Source organism: Elaeis guineensis, chromosome 13 (assembly GCF_000442705.2).
Source record: "Elaeis guineensis isolate ETL-2024a chromosome 13, EG11, whole genome shotgun sequence".
Classification (NCBI taxonomy): Eukaryota; Viridiplantae; Streptophyta; class Magnoliopsida; order Arecales; family Arecaceae; genus Elaeis; species Elaeis guineensis.
In genome coordinates this window covers 68,053,838-68,077,319 of record NC_026005.2, presented here as the reverse complement: position 1 = coordinate 68,077,319, position 23,482 = coordinate 68,053,838, and the positions used below count along the sequence as shown (strand labels likewise).

General features: G+C 39.1%; 1 non-coding gene and 1 pseudogene across 1 annotated transcript; one reads left to right on the top strand and one right to left on the bottom strand.

Annotated features, from left to right (window-relative positions):
• Window positions 1-21,932, top strand: part of LOC105035585 (protein RBL-like) — a 28,968-nt pseudogene extending 7,036 nt beyond the window's left edge.
• Window positions 15,312-15,417, bottom strand: LOC140853548 (small nucleolar RNA R71). The gene has a single exon (XR_012136618.1). It is a non-coding gene; the product is annotated as a small nucleolar RNA R71 (small nucleolar RNA).
• Window positions 21,933-23,482: the final 1,550 nt, after the last annotated feature.

The following is a 23,482-nucleotide window of genomic DNA, read 5'->3' as shown; positions in this document are numbered from 1 at the left end:
GTAAATTTGAATGTTTAGGAGGATATGCATATAAAAAATCTAAATATTTATTGCTAACTAGTATTTGGCAAGTAGTATGCACAAGATAAATACATGGAGGAGTAATAGTTGAACCAAATTTCGGATGAAATTTATGAGAAATTTGAGAGTCGTCCATTACTAGATGATATTCATGGCAAGATGAGTTGGCTATGATCATTTTCCTTTTAAGCAAGAAGACTATCACATGATACTTGAGATGTTAGTTTCCGTATTTTCTCCCAACGTTCAGTCGTATGGTCCGTCACAAGTTCCACACTAAGAACTGTTCGGCAAGGTTGAAAAGTTATATAAATGTTTGAAGACGTATTTTCGTCACTAGCAACATAATTTTTAAAACAAAATTATTTTGTAAATAAATCTCATCATTGAACACAAAATAGGATCAAGATTAAGTTAAGGCAACTTTTCTTTCAAGATTTTTTTTTTCCAACGTAGCAAATTTTTTTAAAAAAAATTAGTAAACAACAGTAAGTATGAAAGCAATAATTAACAGAACGGACAAGTTCCAAGACACGTGAGTATTGCATGGATTAGTGGCATAAGAAGTTTGCTGAGCCATTAATTTCAACGGGTACAGTAGGAGCGAAAGTGATATAGATATTATTTGTTTAAATCTATTTTTATATTCGAATCAATTCAAATATAGAAAAAAAATTTGAAAATCAGATTAATATCTGTGTTCGTAAAAAAAAAAAAAAAAAAAGGATATGGATAGATAACTATCCGATCAATACCTGAATATCAGAATCTATATATAACTCTATATAATTTTATGTAGTACTTATTAATTTTTTAAAAAAATATACAATCATATAAATATGTTATTAATTTGATTTATCATTTATTTATTAATATCTTTAATTCTATAGTCATAAAGTTTAATAATCTAAGTTATAGCCATCATTATATCTATATATCTAGTATGCGAATTGTATCCGTATTCATTTAAAACAAATATGGATATGAATTTTTGTATCTAAATAATATCTATACCCATATTTATATTCGTCATTCAAAACAAATATGGATATGGATATGCTGGTATCCAATCCGTATTCGATTGGGTTTCAGCCCTAGGGTGTAGTAATTTTTCTATCATTTACTATAGACTCCAATTCAAAAATCGTGTTCTGATGTTAACAAGGTGGGATTTTGAGCTCATCGATACCTGATCCAGAGTATACAATATTTTCGTTCTACACTTGTTTCCTGAGAAATCGAACTACGACAGGTTGGGTTGATGATGTGCCAAATTGAGCAAATTGATCAAGAAGTTTGGTTAAATCAAAAGACAAGGTTTGGTCTGGCCTTAGTAAGGATTTTCACAATTTCTAGTCGAGGAAGAATTACATAAAGAATGAAAGCAATAAGTAATAACTCACGGTTAAGGGAAACCTCCAATATAATTTATGGAAAACGTAATTGTGTAGAGATAAAGTTCTCCGGTTCGAGATGCTTCACCATGCTAGAAAACTAAGATATAAAAAATTCATGGGTACTTCCAAGGGAAACTCAAAGCGGATGTAGGATAGTTGTGTCGAGATGTTGGTCTCCCATTTCAAATGTGGCATTGTTCTTTTATGCTTGATAATTACAAGACAACCATCCATGAGCAACTACACTATCCATGTCATGATATTTAAACTACACACGGTTCTTAGAAGTACTGTGATATTCACGTGCATGTAGTTGGGTCTTAGAATTGTTATGACACTCAGCTTTAGTCAGTTCTTGAAACTGCTTCAATCACATATATTGTTTCCTTATGTCAAGCATCAGTTGGCCATAAAATGGACCGATATGAAGTATGGTTGGCTAATGTGTGCGCCAACCCAAACTCCTTCGATCTCTTCCTCTCTCTCTCTCCCCGCTTGATCAATGGACAGTGGGCCGAAGTCCACTTACTACATACCCCTCTTTAGTTTTATATTCAAGTGGTTATGCAATCGTGTGTAGGCGGGCAGCAATTCCTACCCAAAAAGTACTAGCATAGGTTCTCTCCCACACTGATTATAGAGTTAAAAATTCTAGTACTTATTTGCTCTAATTTAATTGTTAGATTAGGTTGTAAACAACTAGGGTAGAGATAGGGTTGAGGAACTGGATTTTTAGAATTTAAAAATTAAAAAATAGGATGTAATTTTTTAAATTAGAAAGAAGATTGGTTTCTAGATTTTATTATGCCAAATATTGGTTTTAAGCTAATTGGGTGTATGGTCTACCAAAGGCTAAGCTGGTTTGTTTGATTAGACTCTACTCTAATAGAAATCAGGATCTCTCTGTATACTCACCTATATTTTATATTTGTGGATATTTTATATTGTCCAATGAGTATGATGTAGCAGAGACTATTATATCGTCTATTTTGATTCCTTATGATATTAAATTATATTTAAGTACAGTAAGCATATCATGAATTAATAGCGGATAAAAGAAATAGAATAATTGAAAGATTTAGAATTGCGGTATTTGGACTACTCATGATATCATGGATGTTCTCACTATGGTAAGAATATGATACTATAGCCTGCTGGTCATGGGCTAAAATCTGACTCTAGTCAGACCAAGTGCTAACAAAATATAATTTAACTCAATTATTACAGGATAAAACTGCTAATATCTGACTCTAGTTAGACCAAGTGCTAACAAAATATAATTTAACTCAATTATTACAGGATAAAACTGCTAATTTGATTACACACACACACACACACACACACACACACACACACACACACTATTTTGGATATGATGTATACATTTGAGCTGTTATACCGATAAAATGCAACGTGCGTCTTGGCATTGTTAATATGAAATGTATGTTGGACCTAATAGACAGATACTTAATTATCAAATTATTAGCATATATGAATTTTATTATTTTGTTGGCAGTTAGATATTGCTAAAAGTTGTTATCTTTTTTATGAAAGTGTGTGTGTATAGGGGACTCCTGCTGGACTGTCAACTCATATTATTATTTTATCTCTCTTTTTAGAATTGTAGGATACTTAGCATCTCCAACTCTTTTTAAGATTTTAGGAAAGAGTATTAGTTAGATTTTGTATTCAATAGGATGTATCAATCCCTTTCTGGTCACTTATTTAGTTGTGAAATTTTATTTAGCTTAACTTCTAAATTGCTGATATAGATAATTGGTTCACATCTGTTGATGTTGCATACTCTCTGGGGATTATTCACCCAAGGGATGGATGGTCACATCACGTGCCAAAAACCTTTTTCTATAAGGATGGATTATTAGGTCCCCTACTGACTAGATCCTGCCTGATGCTGTAAGGATGAGCATACTCGTGGGGAACAAATGGTAAGAATAAGATGATCTGATGAGTTTAGTTTTGTACATAGACTTAATGGCCTTGATTGCAACACTTTGATCTCCAAAAATTTTCTTTTTATAGGAGCTTCACGTATAAACTTCAAAAGAGTCTCTTATCCTCTATTTAGTATGAAAGATGGATTAGAGGAAGAAGGATGAATGAGAGAAAAGATGAATGGATCTTCCATCTATCGTCTCATATGTTTTGTAAAACATAAAATGATGAATAGAAATGATTCCTTCCTTAATTTGATATTGGAGGAATGAAAGAAATGATGGATAATATTCATATAATATTTTTATTAAACTATCTTTGATAAAAATATTATTGTTATCAATTTATAATACTTATTTATACTAAAAAAAAGTAAACAATGTATGAATTTATAATCTTTATAATTTATAATTATATAAAATTATAAATATTTAATTTAATTTAATAGATAATTTTATAAATTAATTATTAATGAATTAATTATATATATAACTAAATAATATATAATTCAATTTAAGTAGTTAATTAATATTATACAAAGAGTTAACTGAAAATAGTAAATACAAATAGAGAAATAGAAGATAATTCTAATTATTTAATTATAATTATAAAAACTATGCACTTAAATTAAAATAATCAGTGATGAAATTTAATAGCATATCATTAATAGAATATATAAAATAAAAATATATATGAATGATATAAATGAAAAAGTGAAGAAATGTCATAATTTTGTTAAAAAAAAGAACTAATGAAGGATAATTTTGCCAATGTAGGAATTTATCCCTCAATACTCCATCCCCTCCTTTTTCATCCATTCCCTCAACGGCTTTTTGAAACAAATGGTATATGGAGGCCATCCATTCTTCCAACCCCATCCATCTACCCTCTCAAAATCTCAATCAAATATAGGGTTAAGCAATAGCATTTTTGCATTATCACCCACCACCTTCGAATGATAGAACTTCTTCTATCATATTCATTTATTTAGCAAATGCAGAAATTTTCTTTTTGAAAAGTTTCTATGCTTTAGAATCTCATGATTACCCTATTTTATATAATCCTTTGTATAAAGGTGAGAGTGGTATAGATATTATTTGTCCAGATCTATTTTTGTATCTGAATCAATCCGTATATGGATAGAAATTTGATGATCCAATTAAATTCGTATCCATATTCATATCCGTCAAAGAAAAATGAATATGGATATGGATAGATAACTATCCGATCCATATCCAAATCTATATGTAATCTTATGCAATTTTATATAGTACTTATTAATTTTTTTAAAAAATATATAATTATATAAATATATTATTAACTTATTATATTATTTATTTAGTAATATCTTTGATTCTGTTGTTATAAAATTTAATTATTTAAATTATATCTATAATTATATCCATATTTTTAATATTCGAATTGCATTCATATCCGTTTAAAATAAATATGGATATAAATTTTTGTATTCGAATAATATCTTTATATTTGTATTCACTAGATAAAATAAATATAAATATAAATATATTGATATCCGATCTATATTTGGTAGATTCTAGTCCTAGCTTTGTAGCTACGAAGCCCCCGTATTCACGATTAGCAGAAGGCATGACACGGGCTCCTCGCAGTGGTACGGACCTGAGACAGAAGTACCAACTCTCCAACTATCTCGCATAAGGAAACACTAAGCAGAGGATAATAATCTTTTAATGTGATGGGTGTCTCACCAGGATTCTTGCGAGTAATGGACCAACCATCTAGTCTGACGAGGCATTAACACGTTGAAATGTTCTCAATGGGGAGAAGATTGCTCGTGTGACTCTTCAGAAACTACTTTTCATGCACGTCTCCATCCAGGGTCCTGTACTCCATCAGTCTGCCTAGCTTGTCTCCTCTCTTCTTGTTGATTTGAACACTGGTAGCTCCACCGTTCTGCCAGTTTCATTATCAGATGCAGGAAATGGCACTACCGCTCCACATCCACGCAATAAATTTTCTGATGGTTCTCCACCCTTCACTCCCACTGCAGCAACTTTTAACGAGGATGGGGATCTACTATATGTGGGGAATTTCAAAGGCGAGATACTCGTTGTAGATTCAAAGAACATCAGGGTGCATGCAATAATTCCTATTTCTGGGGGTTCCGTGGTCAAGGATATTGTTTTTAGTAGGAATGGGCAGTATCTGCTCGCAAATTCAAATGACCGAGTCATCAGAGTCTATGAAAACCTTCTTCGTCGGAAAGGTGCAGCAAGGAACTTGGAGCAATGAGCAGCCTTGATAATAAATTTCAGTTGGCTCTAAGTGCCTGCTTCTATTTCGGGAGTTTCAGGATGCAGTGACGAAGATACAATGGAAAGCACCATGTTTTAGTGCTGATGGTGAGTGGGTTATTGGTGCTTCTGCTAGCAAAAGAAAGCATCAATTATACATATGGGGAGGACCTAAAGAAGCTCTTATAGATCTTGCCTGGTACCCTGTTCGTCCTTTGGTCGTCTCTGTTTCTGTTGCTGATTTGGTGCATATTTGGGCCAAGGACCACACAGAAAATTGGAGTGCATTTGCTCCTGACTTCAAAGAACTTGAGAAGAATGAAGAATATGTCGAAAGATGTTGAGATCATGCGCATCGGATTGGATCGACCTAGGCTTTTGATCTAAAGTCTAATCTCTTTGAGACAATTCACCAAACACATTGCAGGCATAAATAAACAAAGACAAAGAAACCAAGATTTACATGGTTCGGCACAAGAGGCCTACATCCACGGGGAGGAGGAGCAATCCACTATAAATCCATCCCGAAAAATAGGTACAATATGAGGTATAAAATATCCTTAACCAAAGCCAACAAGAAGGCAACAGAGTATCGAAAAGAAGGCAACAAAGATCCAATCGGATCTACTAATCTCAGCCTCGGCAATAGATCAAGGTAAGATAATACCTGAGGTGAAGATATCTTTCTCAATCCTTGGCAAAAAATCAAGATGAATACCTCCTTACCAACCGAAGAAGCGTTCGGTCATCAGCACAGGGCATCCGTGAAACCGAGAAGGAAGAAGACAGGTAGAACACCAACATGTTGAGTGGATGTCTGGCCAGGACACCACCTCCCAAGATCCTTTCAGTACCACGCGATGCAGCAGGAAGAAAGAAGAAACAAAACAAAAGAAAAACAATCAAAATACGTGCATCAGCCACAAAAGGGCTCGCCTCCACGGGGCATGCAAACTTCACTATGAAAAGAAAATTTTACAAGAGGAGACCTCACCCTCAACCCTTGTACACCCAATTCTCTTTCATCTAAAGTTCCCCTCACAAAAGCTCTCTCTCTCTTGGAGACCCCCCTGAACCCCTGAAGAGCCTGGCGACCGCTGTCCAGGAGCCTCCTGCTCCTTCTCTCACAGTGCTCTTGCCTCTCTCTCTTCTCGGATTCATACGGCGCGAGAAAACCAACCACTTGATTCTCTGTTTCATCACAGGACTTTTATAGACCTTAATCACGACTTAGATCATGATTAGGACTCCTTAATCAACTCAAATCACGTCCCAGACCGTCCGATCAAGACCGAGAGCCACCCATGCCGTCGGATCGCGCTTCGGTCCATGGAATAGTGCCGTGGACCACGAGAAATATGTGGGAAACGCCCACGCGGTCCACAGGCCCCGCCGTGGACCGCCCGGTCCACGGTGGACCGGGGCAAAGGGTCGCAGGCCTGGGTCGCGCGTCCTGCGTGGCCTGGGTCGCGTGTCCCGCACAGGCCTGGGTCGCACGTCCCGCGTGGGCCTGGGCCTGGGTTGCGCGTCCCGTGCGGGCCTGGGTCGCGCATCCCGCACAGGCCTGGGTCGCGCATCCCGCGCGCCGCCGTCTGCGGCCGCGCCGCTGCCGCCGGTCGCCGGCGGTCCTCCGCCGCCTCGATTCTCGTGCCAACTTCAAAAGCTCGTATCTCCTCCATCCGAGCTCCGTTTCAGGTGATCTTGGTCTTGTTGGGCTCCGTTTTTTGCCGCGAACCTCGCTATGGGCTCAATATGGGCTGAATCTTGAGGCGTCAAATCCTAACAATCTCCACCTCGACTCGATATTCGGTCTCCTCCAAACTCTGAGAGCTTCTGAATCTCCTCGCCCCCATGCCCTGGGACAATCGCCTGCTGATCATGGATGGGCAAACATGGGAGTCGAGCCAGGCTGCTCGATCCCATCTCTGTCGTATGCTGTGCTCCTCCTGACCTGAGACCTGCTCGGGGCATCGTCCTGCGGCAATAGGAATCTCACCTTGCGACGTCGCCTCTCGTCCTCCCGAGTCTCCTATCTCGTGCCCGATTCGCCTCCTGGAGCTCCACCTCGCTTTGGGCTCCACCTGGCTCCCGAAGCTCCACCTCGCACTGGGCTCCTTGCCAGGTAATAATGTCCTCTGCTCTCCTTCTTCCCCTCCAGCACAATCCTATCGCCGCGTAGCACCCTCAGGATTCCTCCACCAGCTACCATTCTGTAGCCTCTTGAATCCAGTCTGCTAAATGAGATAAGATTCCGCCTGAAATCGAGTATGTATCAGACCTCCCCCAATCTCCTCACTGCAGTATCATGTATCCTCCAGCTGACCGTCCCAATGCCTCTGATCGCACAGCTCGATCCATCCGGCAGATATACAGTGCCCTCACTATTCTCCAGGGAGTCAAACTGCTCCTCTCTGCAACATACATGATAGGGGCATGCAGAATCTAATATCCACTGCTGGGAAGAAGTAGATACCTCATCAGATATCTCCAGGACATCTCCATCTGAATCGCTGCCAGCCGTCGCTACAGCAGCCACCGTCCGATTTTTGAGTTGAGGGCAATCTCTGGCTAGATGCCCCAACTCCTCACACCGGTAACACTTGGTTTTGCTCAAGTCCCTTCTGGACTTAGACCGCCCTCGTTGCGATCTCCTGTCGCTCCGTCTACCGCCTCCTGCACCTCCAGAAGCCACCAAAGCTGAGCTACCGCCACCTGAGCTCGAAGCTGGGTTCTCCCTCCTGAGAACCTCGTTCTGGAGTATCGCCGCGGTGACCTCGTCCATCTTGATAGTGCTCTTCCCCACTAGAAAAGCAGTCACCAAGGACTCGTACGAAGGGGGAAGCGACGCCAGCAAAACCAGCGCCCTGGTCTTCTCCTCAACATTCTCACCAACGCTGAGGAGGTCGGTGAGGATCTTCTGGAAGTGGCTCAAATGCTCCAGCACGCTCTGTCCCTCAGTCATCCGCAGTTGGTAAAACTACCTCCAGAGGAAAAGAGTGTTGGTGAGAGACTTCGCCATGTACAACTCTTCGAGCTTCGACCACAGCACCGTCGAGGAAATCTCGCTCAGCACATGGATCACCACCTCATCCGTCAGGTACATGCGGATAGTACTCACCGCCTGCATTTGTAGCCATTTCCAATCCCGCACCTCCATGATGGTCGGCTTCTCATCGCACAAGAGAGCATCGATCAACCCCTGTTGGATGAGCACGTCCTTCACCCTTGCCTGCCATAAGGAGAAATTGCTCTTACCATCGAACTTGTTGATCTCCATCTTGATTGTTCCTGTTTTCTCCATCTTCAGTCTTGCTCACCACCACTGTAATCTACGTCCTTGTACCGCCTTGCTCTGATACCATTTGTTGGGTGGATGTCTGGCCAGGACACCACCTCCCAAGATCCTTTCAGTACCACGCGATGCAGCAGGAAGAAAGAAGAAACAAAACAAAAGAAAAATAATCAAAATACGTGGATCAGCCACAAAAGGGCTCGCCTCCACGGGGCATGCAAACTTCACTATGAAAAAAAAATTTTACAAGAGGAGACCTCACCCTCAACCCTTGTACACCCAATTCTCTCTCATCTAAAGTTTCCCTCACAAAAGCTCTCTCTCTCTTGGAGACCCCCCTGAACCCCTGAAGAGCCTGGCGACCGCTGTCTAGGAGCCTCCTGCTCCTTCTCTCACAGTGCTCTCACCTCTCTCTCTCTTCTCGGATTCGTACGGCGCGAGAAAACCAACCACTTGATTCTCTGTTTCGTCATAGGACTTTTATAGACCTTAATCACGACTTAGATCGTGATTAGGACTCCTTAATCAACTCAAATCACATCCCAGACCGTCCAATCAAGATCGGGAGCCACCCATGCCGTCGGATCGTACTCCGGTCCATGGAATAGTGCCGTGGACCATGAGAAACGTGTGGAAAATGCCCACGCGGTCCACAGACCCCACCGTGGACCGCCCGGTCCATGGTGGACCGGGGCAAAGGGTCGCGGGCCTGGGTCGCGCGTCCCGCATGGCCTGGGTCGCGCGTCCCGCGCAGGCCTGGGTCGTGCATCCCGCGTGGGCCTGGGCTTGGGTCGCGCGTCCCGCACAGGCCTGGGTCACGCGTCCCGCGCGCCGCCGCCTGCGGCTGTGCCGCTACCGCCCGCCGCTGGTCGCCGGCGGTCCTCCGCCGCCTCGATTCTCATGCCGACTTCAAAAGCTCGTATCTCCTCCATCCGAGCTCCGTTTCAGGTGATCTTGGTCTCGTTGGACTCTATTTTTCGCTCCGAACCTTGCTGTGGGCTCAATGTGGGCTGAATCTCGAGGCATCAAATCCTAACACAATAGAACACCAGCGGAAGAAGGCCAGGAAGAACACCAGCGGGAGAAAGCCAGGAAGAACACCAGCGGGAGAACACCAGCCCGCACAAGAACACCAGGAACCACCACCGCACACTCGCACACACCAAAGAAGGATGCTACGGCCTCCTTTTAAAGAAAAAACAAACTCCTCGAAATAGAGGTTCACCCGAATAAGAATTCTAAACTGTCACGGGAGATAAACAAAGAAAGAGTATATATTTAAAACCGTTTTACAGAAAATCCTTGATCTCTTTATAATTTTGGAGCAATATATAACAATTCTTCTCCTTGCGACAAATATTGTACATTTTATATCAGATGTGGATTAAAAAAAAACTTTTATAACCTCCTCCTCACCACAAGCCCCGCAGGGCATTACCAAATGCTTATACCAATCAAGTTCAGGAAATTCCTGAACTTAATTGCAGGGATTGGTTTAGTGAACATGTCAGCAGGATTATGGGCAGTATAAATTTTTTGAAGCCTGATATCACCTTTCTCTACCAGATCTCTGATGAAGTGATACCTGACATCTATATGTTTTGTTCGTTCGTGATACATCTGGTCTCTGGCAAGGTGCAAAGCACTCTGACTATCACAATGAATGTCCAAACAATCTTGTTCGAGACCCAAATTCTATACCAACTCTTTTAGCCAAATAGCTTCCTTTGCTGCCTCTATCAATACCATATATTCTGCTTCAGTGGTAGATAAAGCAACTGTAGACTGCAAAGTAGCCTTCCAACTAACTGCACATCCAGAAAGAGTAAACACATATCCGATCAAAGATCTTCTCCTGTCCAAGTCACAAGCATAATCTGAATCACAAAATCCTGTAACTATGCAATTACTCTGTGTAGTAAATATCAATCCCAATTTAGAAGTGCCTTTTAGATATCTAAGTATCCATTTCACAGTTGACCAGTGAGCCTTTCCAGGCTTATCCATGTATTTGCTTACAACGTTTACTGCCTGTGAAATATCAGGTCGAGTGCAGACCATCGCATACATGATGCTGCCAAATACGCTCGCATATGGCACTCTAGACATATATCTCTTCTCATCCTCAGTCTGAGGAGAGTCTCTAGCAGAAAGTCTAAAATGACTGGCAAAGAGGGTAGTAACAGGCTTAACTGTAGACATACCAAATCTATCCAAGATTTTTTCAATATAACTATGCTGAGTAATGAAAAATCTACCTGACTGTCTGTCACGAATAATCTCCATCCTAAGTATCTTCTTTGTCGGTCCAAGGTTCTTCATATCAAATGCAGTACTGAGCTCGGCTTTCAGTTTCTGGATGATTGACATGTCCTTGGCTGCAATTAATATATCATCCATATATAATAACAAATAACAAAAGGATCCATCTGAAAGCTGCTGGTGATACACACAACTGTCATATGGAGATCTACTATATCCATGGTCGACCATAAATCTATCAAATTTGCTGTACCACTGTCTTGGAGACTGCTTGAGACCATATAATGATCTCTTGAGTAAGCATACATGATCTTCTTTATTTGAAACCTCAAAATCAGGTGGTTGTTGCATATAGATCTGTTCCTCTAAATCACCGTGAAGAAAAGCTGTCTTAACATCTAGTTGTTCCAGCTCCAAATTTTGAGAGACAACAAAAGCAAGTAACACACGGATAGAAGAGTGTTTGACTACAGGAGAAAATACCTCCTTGTAATCAATACCCTCACGTTGACTGTATCCCTTTGCTACTAACCTGGCCTTATATCTAAAATCTTGAGGAGTGGCTTCTTCTTTCCTTTTGAAGATCTATTTGCAGTCAATTGCCTTCTCACCTTTTGGTAATTTGACTAACTCCCAAGTCTGATTCTTTTCTAAAGACTGAAGTTCTTCAACCATAGCCATGGTCCATTTATCAGCCCGTAAACTACTAATAGCCTCCTGATATATGGTCGGCTCATCACCAATGGTGTCTGCAACACTCAGAGCATAATAGACTAACTCAGCACAAGCAGAATCCTCAAAGCCATACCTTTGAGGTGCTTTGATCTAACGTCTGGGTCTTCGAGTGGCAATACTATCAATCTGATCCTGATCTTGTAATGTCACCTCCTCCTGAGTCTGAATCTGTGCATCTGTTTGTTGTTGTTGTTCATTGTAAGTATCTTCACTTGACTGCTGCTGCTGTGATTTAACAGTCTGATCAATATCTACAACAGTCCTATCCTGCTGACCCCGATCCTGATCACCTTAAGAAGAATTAGACTGTAGCTACCTTGAAGCAGTGGCTGTCTCATGAAATGTCACATCCCTGCTGACTAAAAATCCTTGAGATCCAGGCTCTATGCACCATAATCTATTGCCCTTTACCCCATATGCATATCCTATAAATATGCACTTTTTAGCCCGAGGGTCCAACTTTCCATCTCTTACATGTGCATAAGCTGGACACCCAAAGATTCCGAGTACTGAATAGTCTGCAAGTCTTCCTGTCCACATCTCTTCTGGAGTCTTCATGCTTAATGCTGATGCTGGAGATCGGTTTATAATATAGCAGGCTGTGTGAGCGGCCTCTGTCCAAAAATCTTTACTTAATCCAGAACTAGATAGCATAGATCTGACTCTCTCTAATAGTGTGCGGTTCATGCGTTCTGCCACACCATTCTGTTGAGGTGTACCCACTGTTGTTCTATGTCTAATAATGCCTTCTGACTTGCAAAAATTATCAAATTTTGTAGAACAAAATTCTAAACCATTATCAGTCTGAAAAGTTTTCACCTTCTTTTCAGTTTGCATCTTGATAAACACTTAATTTAAGTCATTTAAAGCAAAAATTCATATCTAATTTATTTTATTTATTAAGAATTTGATGCTTCTTTTTATATTTTACAGGAAAGATGATCGTCGATACAAAGAGTCCGATTCATAGATAAAAAAGACTCAAGTTTGAAGAAATTTGGACTTAAAATAAAACAAGGATGCATACGGTATTATAGAAAATAAAGATACTATGCAAGGAATCCAAAAGGATATAGACGTCATTGTGAAGAAATAAAAGTTTCTTTTTGGAATACAAAAAGAATATTTCATGTGGAATACAAAAAGAATGTTCCTGGGCGCGTGGGTGAGCGCGGACGCGGCGTGGGTGCGAGCGCGGGCACAGGTGCGGCATCGCAGGCGTGGGCACGAGCACGGCGAGCGGGCGTGCGGTAGGCGGGTTCGTGGGGAGTTTTTGCTGGCGGATGAACAGATACTTATTAAAGAAAAAAAATTAATATTTAGAAATACTTTGAGAGGAAAGATTTGTATTTTCTTTATTTATTTGTGATCTTTCCATCTCATCCATCCATCTTTTAGTCTTTAGCATTTTTTTAGTCCAACATCAGAAAATCATGTAAAACTCCTCCCTCCTAACACCTATAAAAAGATTTTTGTACTCTCATTGGAGAGGGAGCCCAGAAATTCTTCTAGAGCCTTGCATAGAGGAATAGAAAGGGACTACTTCATGAGCAGCTAGGCTAGCAGTCTCGGGAGTGGAGAAGAAATTTTATAACGACACAGGGATGGTTAATTGTTCTAAACTTTCTTGTATTTCTTTATATGCAATAAAGATTATACTTTTTATTTAAATCATCATGAGTTCTTTATTTGCTCTCTTTCATATGCTTTTATTTATGCTTTCTTGTTAGATTAATATTAGGAACAACTTTTACTTTCTGAAGACGCATCGTGATCTACAGATACGGGGGGTGCCGAGGAAAGAAGAGTTGTTTACCTAGTACTTTTCGGAGACGCACCCTGATCTACGGGTACGGGGCGTGCCGAGGAAAGATAGGTATTTTTTTTAAGATTAATCACATCTATTTAATTAAAAAAGAGATACAACTCTGCTAGTGAAAAATTAATTCAAAACTCCTGAGTTCTTTATTTCCTAATTACATCAATTTTAAGATGATTTATTTTCTAAATCAAAAACAACGCTTCTTTCTTTTATTTTGCAATTTCAACTTAGCCCAAGGTCCCTGAGGATACGATTTGGACTAATCCTACCTATGTAGTGAGTAGAGTTATTTTTGGTGCTATCAACGACTATGCATCAAATTTTGGCACCGTTGCCGGGGACCTTGGCACGGTTGAAAAAAAAAAGCCACTGACATTTCATAACACTTAACTAAAATAGCGTAACCTTAAATATAAAAATTTCTAAATTGATTGGACACCTTGTTTCTTTGCATCTCATCTCCATAATTAATCTTAAGGGAAGCAACCCATTAACTAAGATAAGGTGAAGATTTGATCACCCTTTCTTGGCCCACAAATCACTACCTTGCATTTGCATAACCTAGACCTTAATCTAAAATCAACTAGATGTCAGCCCTAGGAATTTCGAGCTCAATAGGATAAGAAAGCTCTAGAGTTGAACCGAGTGCGGATTGGTTAATTGCTCGGTGTCTAAGGCAAGTGGTTAAAGAAAGTGATTTTCAATTGGTTTTGTTGACTGACCTGGCCAACTCAGTTGGTGTCTAAGAAAAGCAACGAGCAGGAAACCTCCCACATCTTACGCTTACTTGGCCGAGTCAGTTAGTCAGTCTTGACCTTGGAGTGCTCAAAGGTGGTCTTGAAAGTTAGGAGCTGTCTAGATCTAAGTTAACCTTAGGATAGAGAGTCTATGCTTGTTTAAGTTGATTGCAATTAACATCTAAACATTAACTAATTTCTCTCTTTTCATAGATTTAAGATTCTTAGGTTCTTTTCTTTAGATTTTCTTCACTCTTTTCTCACTTTATTATAAATATATATATATATATATATTATAAAAACTAAAATTTTTGTGTTTACTCTAAAGTATAATTGTAAGGTGTATGCTTGGCCGTAGATCATTATGACCAGAAATCCAACCTTTTGATCCAGAAATAAAAAGAACCTTTAGAGCCAACAGACGTAAAAATATGGACCAAAATCAGGAGAATGATCCATCCAGGCAATTGAAGGAGTACTTTACTCCTTCCACATATACCTACTCTCCTTGTATTCAAGTGCCCCCTGTGGAGGCTACTCAATATGAAATTAAGTCCAGTATAATCCAAATGTTACCTTCATTTTATGGACTTAGTAATGAGGACCCTTATAAACATCTTGAAGAATTTCTTGAGATATGCTCAACTGTCAAAATTCACAACTTCTCTGATGATGCTCTTAAGTTAAAATTATTCCCTTTCTCACTTAAGGACAAAGCCAAATACTGGCTACATACTTTGGATTCCATGACTATATCAACCTGGGACCAGCTGCAAGGAGAGTTTCTCAAAAAATATTTTTTCATAGGAAAAACTAATCAAATAAGAAAAGCCATAACTAGTTTTTCCCAATTAGATGGAGAAATATTTCATGAAACATGGGAGAGATTAAAGGACCTTATTAGAAAATGTCCCCACCATGCTATACCCAAGTGGCAGTTAATCCAATATTTTTATGATGGGCTATCTGAAAGACATCGATAAATGGTCGATGCATCATACGGTGGGACATTCATGCTGAAAAGTGAGGATGAGGCATGGCAACTGTTTGAAATTTTAAGTAAAAATTTATTACATCATATGTCTGCCTCTATTAGAGATAAACCCATGTTAAACCCAAAGAGAGGTGGAATATATGAAGTAAGAAATACCATAGATATCCATCATAAGGTAGATGAATTATCCCAAAAGTTAGATCGATTATTAAGTATAGGACAGTCACCTTCTCCATCCCGTCAGATACAAGATATATGTGCATTATGTTCGAGCCCCACTCATTGTGTGAATGATTGTCCGGTTGCACCACAGTTTTATGAACATGTGCAAGAACAAGTCCATCAAGCCCAAACTACTCATAGACCAGAGAACAACCCCTATTCTAGTACGTACAATCCAGGCTGGAGAAACCATCCAAATTTTTTTTGGAGACCACAACCAATGGTTGACCCTGCCGCACCTCGACCTCAATATCAGGACCCAACATATAGGCATGGACCATACCATCAATTTCAAAATGCTCCTCAACCGTCTACTACTGGTCACAGCTCAGCTTTTGAGGAAAAAGTTCTGAAAGCACTAGAACGATTAGAAGTCAACACTCAGATCCTTAACTCCCACACACAATTCATTGCTAAGCTAGAGACCCAAATAGGTCAACTAGCGACTGCATTCAGTAGGAGGGAAGGAGAAAAATTACCTAGCCAACCCGAGAGCAACCCAAGAGGGCAATTTATGATTGAGAGCTCTAATACCCCAGAAGTTTTTTCTGAACATGCCAAATCAATCATGACTCTGAGAAGTGGGAAGGTCATTGAACACACTAGTAAAACCAATGAGACCGACCCTAAACCTCTAACCGAAGCCAAATCATCCAAGAACAAGGAGGACCTGAAAATAGAGAAGGAACCAACTGCACCAGAATCATCTTACTTGCCTAAAGCCCCATTTTCAGATACCCTGAAAGCCTCTATTCCTACAGATAAGAAGGGATGAAAACTCGATGAGATGTTGGAATTGTTTAAGCAAGTCCAAATTAATCTTCTCCTTCTAGACGCAATCAAACAGGTCCCTGCTTATGCCAAATTTTTGAAGAATTTGTGCACCCAAAAACGCAAATCTAGATCACAAATCCCAAAGAAAGTATGCCTCACTGAACAGGCTAGTTCTATCTTCCAGCATACCACTCCTCCAAAGCTTAAGGACCCAGGAGCCCCCATCATTTTCTGTGTTATAGGAGATTATCACATTGAAAAAGCTCTTCTGAATTTAGGGGCAAGTATGAATCTTTTATCTAGTTCGGTGTATGAACTTTTTGGATTCGGAGAACTGAAACCCACATCAGTCACATTGCAGTTAGCCGACAGATCAATTAAGGAACCACGTGGAATGCTTAAGGATGTCTTGGTCAAGGTAGATGAGTTATACTTTTCAGTTGATTTTCTGATTCTCGACATAGAACTAAGTGGCAATCCAAGACAAATTTCCATTATCTTAGGACGACCCTTCCTAGCTACGGCAAATGCATGCATTAATTGTAGGACAGGAGTCATGGACGTATCGTTTAGGAATAAGAAACTGAGACTGAATGTGTTTGGTGCTTTTCAAGGACCATCAATGGATAGTTGCTTCAAAGTAGATACACTAGAAGACACTATAGAAGATGCAACACCCACAATTCTAGCACCAGACCCCTTAGATACTTGCTTGGCTCATTTTGGAGTGTATGACTTTGAGGGATATATGAAAGAAGTTAACACCTTGTTGGATACACCATACGATAAAACCACTCCTCCATGGACAATCAAGTATGAGCCATTGCCTACCTTTTGTTGGTTTTATTGCATATGACGTCTGACTGAAGACGTTAAACTTAGCACTTTTTGGGAGGCAACCCAAATTTTTTTTATTTTGTTTTAACTGATCTTCATTTTTTTAAGAATAAAGGACCGCTCTGTATGGAAGAGTCTGTCAATAAACTTGACGTCTGACTGAAGACGTAAAACTTAACGCTTGTTGGGAGGCAACCCAACGATTTCATATTTTTTTACTTTACCACAGCTGCAGGAATTTAGAACAAGAGCCTATTAATCAATGAAGCTATCTTCAACTTTCGAAGCAAAATTATCCCAGGTGCACTCTCTCCTTTTATTTTCTTTGCTTTCCTACTCCATTGAGGACAATGTAGATTAAGTTGGGGGGGAAGAAAATTAATCAAATCCTCGAGTATGGTCAGAAATAATTAGTTTTGTGTATCCAAATTTTATTTTGATTCAGAGTCAATTAGGCATCCTAAACAATGAATGATTAATGGTTAAGATAATTTTAGAGATACTGAGGAATAAATTATTAAGAAAATCTAATGAATGGTAGGGTTTAGACTAGACCAAATTTTAGGAGTGATTCTACAACCCTCTTCTTACTGATCTCAATAAAAAATCTGCTTCATGAGAAATTGGGTGGAAAGATTGAGGTATGCAAAAATTCTCCTTAAAATATGCTTTTTATTAAAAAAAAATATTGGTTTCCTACTGAGTAACCGGGCCCCTTCGCCAAAGTAAGTGTTATGGTTCGCGTAAAAAGATGGACAATGTTAAAAAAAGAGAGTAGATAATAAGGGGACTAAATTGCAAGAAGATAATAAACCCCTCTCACATTAAGTTAGAGGATTTAAAGAGTAAAGTGGGGAGTTGGTGAAAGAAAAGCTCTTGAAATTTTTTTAGTTAATACTCAACCACTAATTGGGTCAAATTGATAATCCAATAAAATATCTCTTTAATGGTCTGACCAGGTATCATCTACCTTTTGGGATGCCTAATCTAATTTTTGATTCAAGACCGAGTCGGTACACAATGCTGATATATCTATTTTACTCGAGGACGAGCAAAATTCAAGGACCGTAGACTTCCACCATTTGAATGTTTCAAATACATCACTCTTATTTTTAATGATGTATATCCAGATTTTTCGAGAGTAATCATCAATGAAAGTAAGTATATATCTTGATCCACCCTTGGATGTAATTGAGACAGGTCCCCATAGGTCAGAATGAATATAGTCTAATATACCAGTTGTCCTATGCACGCCTGTAGTGAAGCTGACTCTGTGTTGTTTTTCAAATATGCAGTGCTCATAGAATCCAAATGTACCAATCTTCTGACCATTCAGCAGACCACGTCTGCTCAGCTCCTGTAGACCTATGTCTGAAATGTGTCCTAATCTCTGGTGCCATAAATGTGTCAATTGCTCAAGAGAAGATTGTACTACTGATGCCTGATCAACAACTGTACTGTCATCCAGGTAGTAAAGGATGCCACTTAATTTACCTCTCAATAAAGTTAATACCCCTTTATTGATAGTTATAGATCCTCTATCCCATCTGCCCTCATATCCTGCTCTGTCAAAGGCATGTATTGAGAGAAGATTCTTTTTTAATTTAGGAATATATCTGACATCATCCAATATCACCACGGTATTTGAATTAGATTTAATTTGTATTGTTCCAATACCTTCTATATTACAGATACCATCATCTTCAAGAAGAACAGTACCACCTTCACAAGATCTAAAGGAAGAGAACCATTCCTTGTGAGGTGTCATGTGGAAGGATGCTCCAGAATCCATGATCCAAGTGTCAGCATGACTAACACTACAAGCAGCTGTAAACACTGCATCATCTAGTATACTGCTATGACTTTCTGAAGAGACTGCAATTGATGCTGTATCAAAGATTGTTCCTTTATCTTTTTGTTCCTTCTCCCTTTTAGATTGTAGAAATCTATATTCAGATTTTCAGTGGCCTGGCTTCTTGCAATAGTGACAAATACCTGATCTTTTGGGCCTAGACTTTGATCTATTTTTGGATTTACTTCTATTCTGTCCTCCTTTTTTCTGTTCATCTCTACCTCTAACAGTAAGACCTTGAGCTGGAGTCTGAGCCTGATGCTGAAGCTGTACTTTTAATCTAAGTTTATTGGATAACAAGGTAGCTTCTACTTCTTCAAGATTTATTGTTTCTCTTCCATAAAGCATGGTAGTGGTAATATGCTCAAAGGACTTAGGCAAAGAGTAAATTAGAATCAAAGCCTTATCTTCTTCATCTACATCGACACCAACATTTACTAGATCAAGCAAGAGCTTATTATACTTATCCAAGTGATCCTTAAGTGAAGTTCCTTTTGTCATGCGAAATGTGTGTAATTTTTCTCTCAAATATAATCTATTAGTCAGAGATTTTGCCATATATAAACGGTCTAATTTTTTTCATACACTTTTGGCTGTATCTAGTTCCACAACATTGCGTAGGACTTTATCACTTAAACCTGAAAACAAGGTTCCTAGGGCTCTCTTGTTAATTTCTTCTTTAGCAGCCTCATTATCTCTCGGAATTGAATCCATACCCTTAAGGGCTTTTGCAACACCTTCTTTAACCAACAAATATTTCATCCTTATCTTCCATAGTGAAAAGTCTCCCGTGCCATCAAAGATGGCTACTTCATGCCTGATGGTGATGGAGTGAGAGACAAACACCGGATCATTAGCCATTGAAAAACTTTGTTTCTTGTCACCAGCCATCCAAGTGCTCTGATACCAATTGTTGAGATCACGCGCACCGGATTGGATCGACCTAGGTTTTTGATCTAAAGTCTAATCTCTTTGAGATAATTCACCAAACACATTGCAGGCATAAATAAATAAAGACAAAGAAATCAAGATTTACGTGGTTCGGCACAAGAGGCCTACATCCACAGGGAGGAGGAGCAATCCACTATAAATCCGTTCCAAAAAATAGGTACAATATGAGGTATAAAATACCCTTAACCGAAGCCAACAAGAAGGCAACAGAGTATTGAAAAGAAGGCAACAAAGATCCAATCGGATCTACCAATCTCAGCCTCGGCAATAGATCAAGATAAGATAATACCTGAGGTGAAGATACCTTTCTCAATCCTCGACAAAAAATTAAGATGAATATCTCCTTACCAACCGAAGAAGCGTTCGGTCATCAGCACAGGGCATCCGTGAAACCGAGAAGGAAGAAGATAGGTAGAACACCAACAGAACACCAGCGGGAGAAGGCTAGGAAGAACACAAGCGGGAGAAAGTCAGGAAGAACACCAGCGGGAGAACACCAGCCCGCACAAGAACACCAGAAACCACCACCGCACACTCGCACACACCAAAGAAGGATGCCGCGGCCTCCTTTTAAAGAAAAAATAAACTCCTCGAAATAGAGGTTCACCCGAATAAGAATTCTAAACTATCACAGGAGATAAACAAGAAAAGAGTATATATTTAAAACCATTTTGCAGAAAATCTTTGATCTCTTTATAATTTTGGAGCAATATATAACAAAAGAGAAGATAAATTTGATTTGACGCCTGAGTCAGAGAAGGTAAGAATAATTTTCCCAATGGGGTGCCTTTCTTCTTACATATTTGAATTTATCTAAAATGCTTGTTTGCAGGCGAAAGAATTGGACATTAATCAAGATGAGGAAGTTGATATTGTGACCATACAGAAAAGATTCAGCTTTTAGTGATTCTGAAGCATCACAGGATGAGCTGTGTTTCTTGCCTGCGATCCCTTTGCCAGACATTCCTGAACAACAAGACAAATGCCTTGGAAGCTTATCGAAGTTGGAAGATAGCAATCATTCTGTCTCCCCAATTTCAATTGAAGCAGCACAGAATGGTTAGGCTATGCTTCCTACTTCATGTCCATTAGAAGGTAATGCAATTAACCTTTGTTTGGATTGAGGGATTCAAGGAAGGGATTTTTTTTTCTTGTTTGGATATTAATTTTTGAGAAAGGGAGGGATACCTCTCTTCCTCCCTTTTTTTTTTTTTGTTAAACTAGTTTTCTAATTCCCCCAATTTGAGAGCACGAGAGGAAAAGGAGCATATGACAGATTAAAAGACAAAAATACCCACAGATCTTAAAATAAAATTAAGGTACAATGGTCTTTTAATCTCATTTCTTTTTCCTTACGAGGGCTATCCAAATAAAGATGATGTTCCCCCTCCGTTTCTCTCCCCTTACCTTCCTTTTCTTTCTCTTCCCTTATGAGGGCTGATCCAAACAAGATGATAGGTTGGAAAAATATTCTAATTTCTTTGCACATGAATGGAACAGGTTGGACCTGATTTAAAATCTTTCTCAGAATCTAGCAGTCTAAACGGGTTTGTTCTTTTGCAGTGGTGGGTAACTCGACTGCAGAGGAGGTGCTGGAAACCACGAGCTTAAAGAGGAAGAGGAAGCCATCAGCCAAGGGATTGGAGTTGCAAGCAGAGAAGGCCTGGAAACCGTTAACAAAAATCAAGCCCTTGGCAAAGTCGTCGAAATCCAAAAACAAACATGGTGATGGGCTTGACACGAATGGCTTTGTACTCGAGGATGATGATGAGTATCTATAGACAATTTTAATTGATTCCAATTTCATATTTAATTCTGGCATTTCTCCTTTTTGTGTGCTGCCGGCAGTGATACTGCCGAAAATTTCACAGTAAAATTGAAGTTCTTCCTTGCTGAACCAAGCAAACCCCTATTTGCTAACAAAATTCTAAAGATCCAATATTGATTCCCATCAAGAGAAAATCTGGTCACAGTCATGGAGATTTGTCATATAATGTGTGGTCTCACATGAATGTTTACAAGTTAATGTTCTGTTTGGAAGCTTCGCTAGGGAAAGCCAAACCCTGCAATCAGGCATTATGAAATTTGATTGGAGTGGTGGACTGAGGCCCATCGTTGCAGCCTCACAAAATCCGTACCCCAAGCTGCAGCGTGGGACCTGAATGACATGCTAAATGGGAAGTCATTCAATACCAAAAAAGAGGGCAACGCATTCATCTTGCGTTAGGTCAATAGAATCACAGCTTACAACATTCTCCAGATTTTTTTTTTTTTAAGAAAAGGAAAATCTCAAATTATTCCTGGCTTTCTGAGGTTATTCTTTATAAATGAACCAATCAGGAATTGTTAAATTTTCTTGAGCTACAAATTTTAAGGATTATTTATAACTAATTTAAGAAATCTGCATTAAAGAATAATTATGCTATTTTGTGAATTAGGATTCCCCGTAATTGTCACATCTTTTGTTTAGCAACCAGATTCTATGTTCTAATGGATAGTGCATTTTCGAAAATCCAGACAATTATAGGATCTGTGGATCTCCCTCCTTTTTCCAACTTGTTTTCAATTAATATCTTATTATTTTTAAGTACAATTCAAGAGTTGTATAAAACTAGCTATACACCAGCCATCATTGTTATGAATCTAGACTTATCCAATACTAAGTATACCATATATGATTCAGATGGGCCATTAAATGAACGACCTGATAATTAATTTATGAAAGCTAATTTATGTTTAGTTGGATATATGCATCTAGCATTTTACAAGACTTCCTGGTGAAGAATTTTTATTTTTCATTTTTCATTTTTATTTTTATTGGTGAAGATACCTTTAACGTTTACTTACGAAGTTAGATGCATAAATAATTATATGAAAGTAGGTCCATTCTACAACGTAATGCCAAGTCTCCTAATGTATAATGCCACTCCCCAGATACGCTTACGCACGAGGAATATAAGACCGTCTCTTTGTCCGTGTCCTACTTTTGCCGTCCCGTACTCTCTCTCGCCCTGCCTCTTCCAATCCTATTCGGTCCACATCTGACTGTCAACCACAAGTCACAAGATTCCATCCTTCTGACGTTCATAATTTATTAATTTATTTTTTATTAAAAATAAAACAACATGTGATTTTATGGGCCACATTTAAGTATAAGAATAATTAGAGAAGCAACAAGGGGCTAATTGTTAACTTTTCAATTTACATTTTATTTTTATATTAACTACAACTGTGGTTTCTTGCCAAAAAAAAAAAAAAACCTACAACTATGGTCGCAATATGTGTTTATACTATATTCTAACCTACAATAATAATAATCTCTAAAGATGCGTTAGATGGCAGCCACGTGGGCAGGCTGAA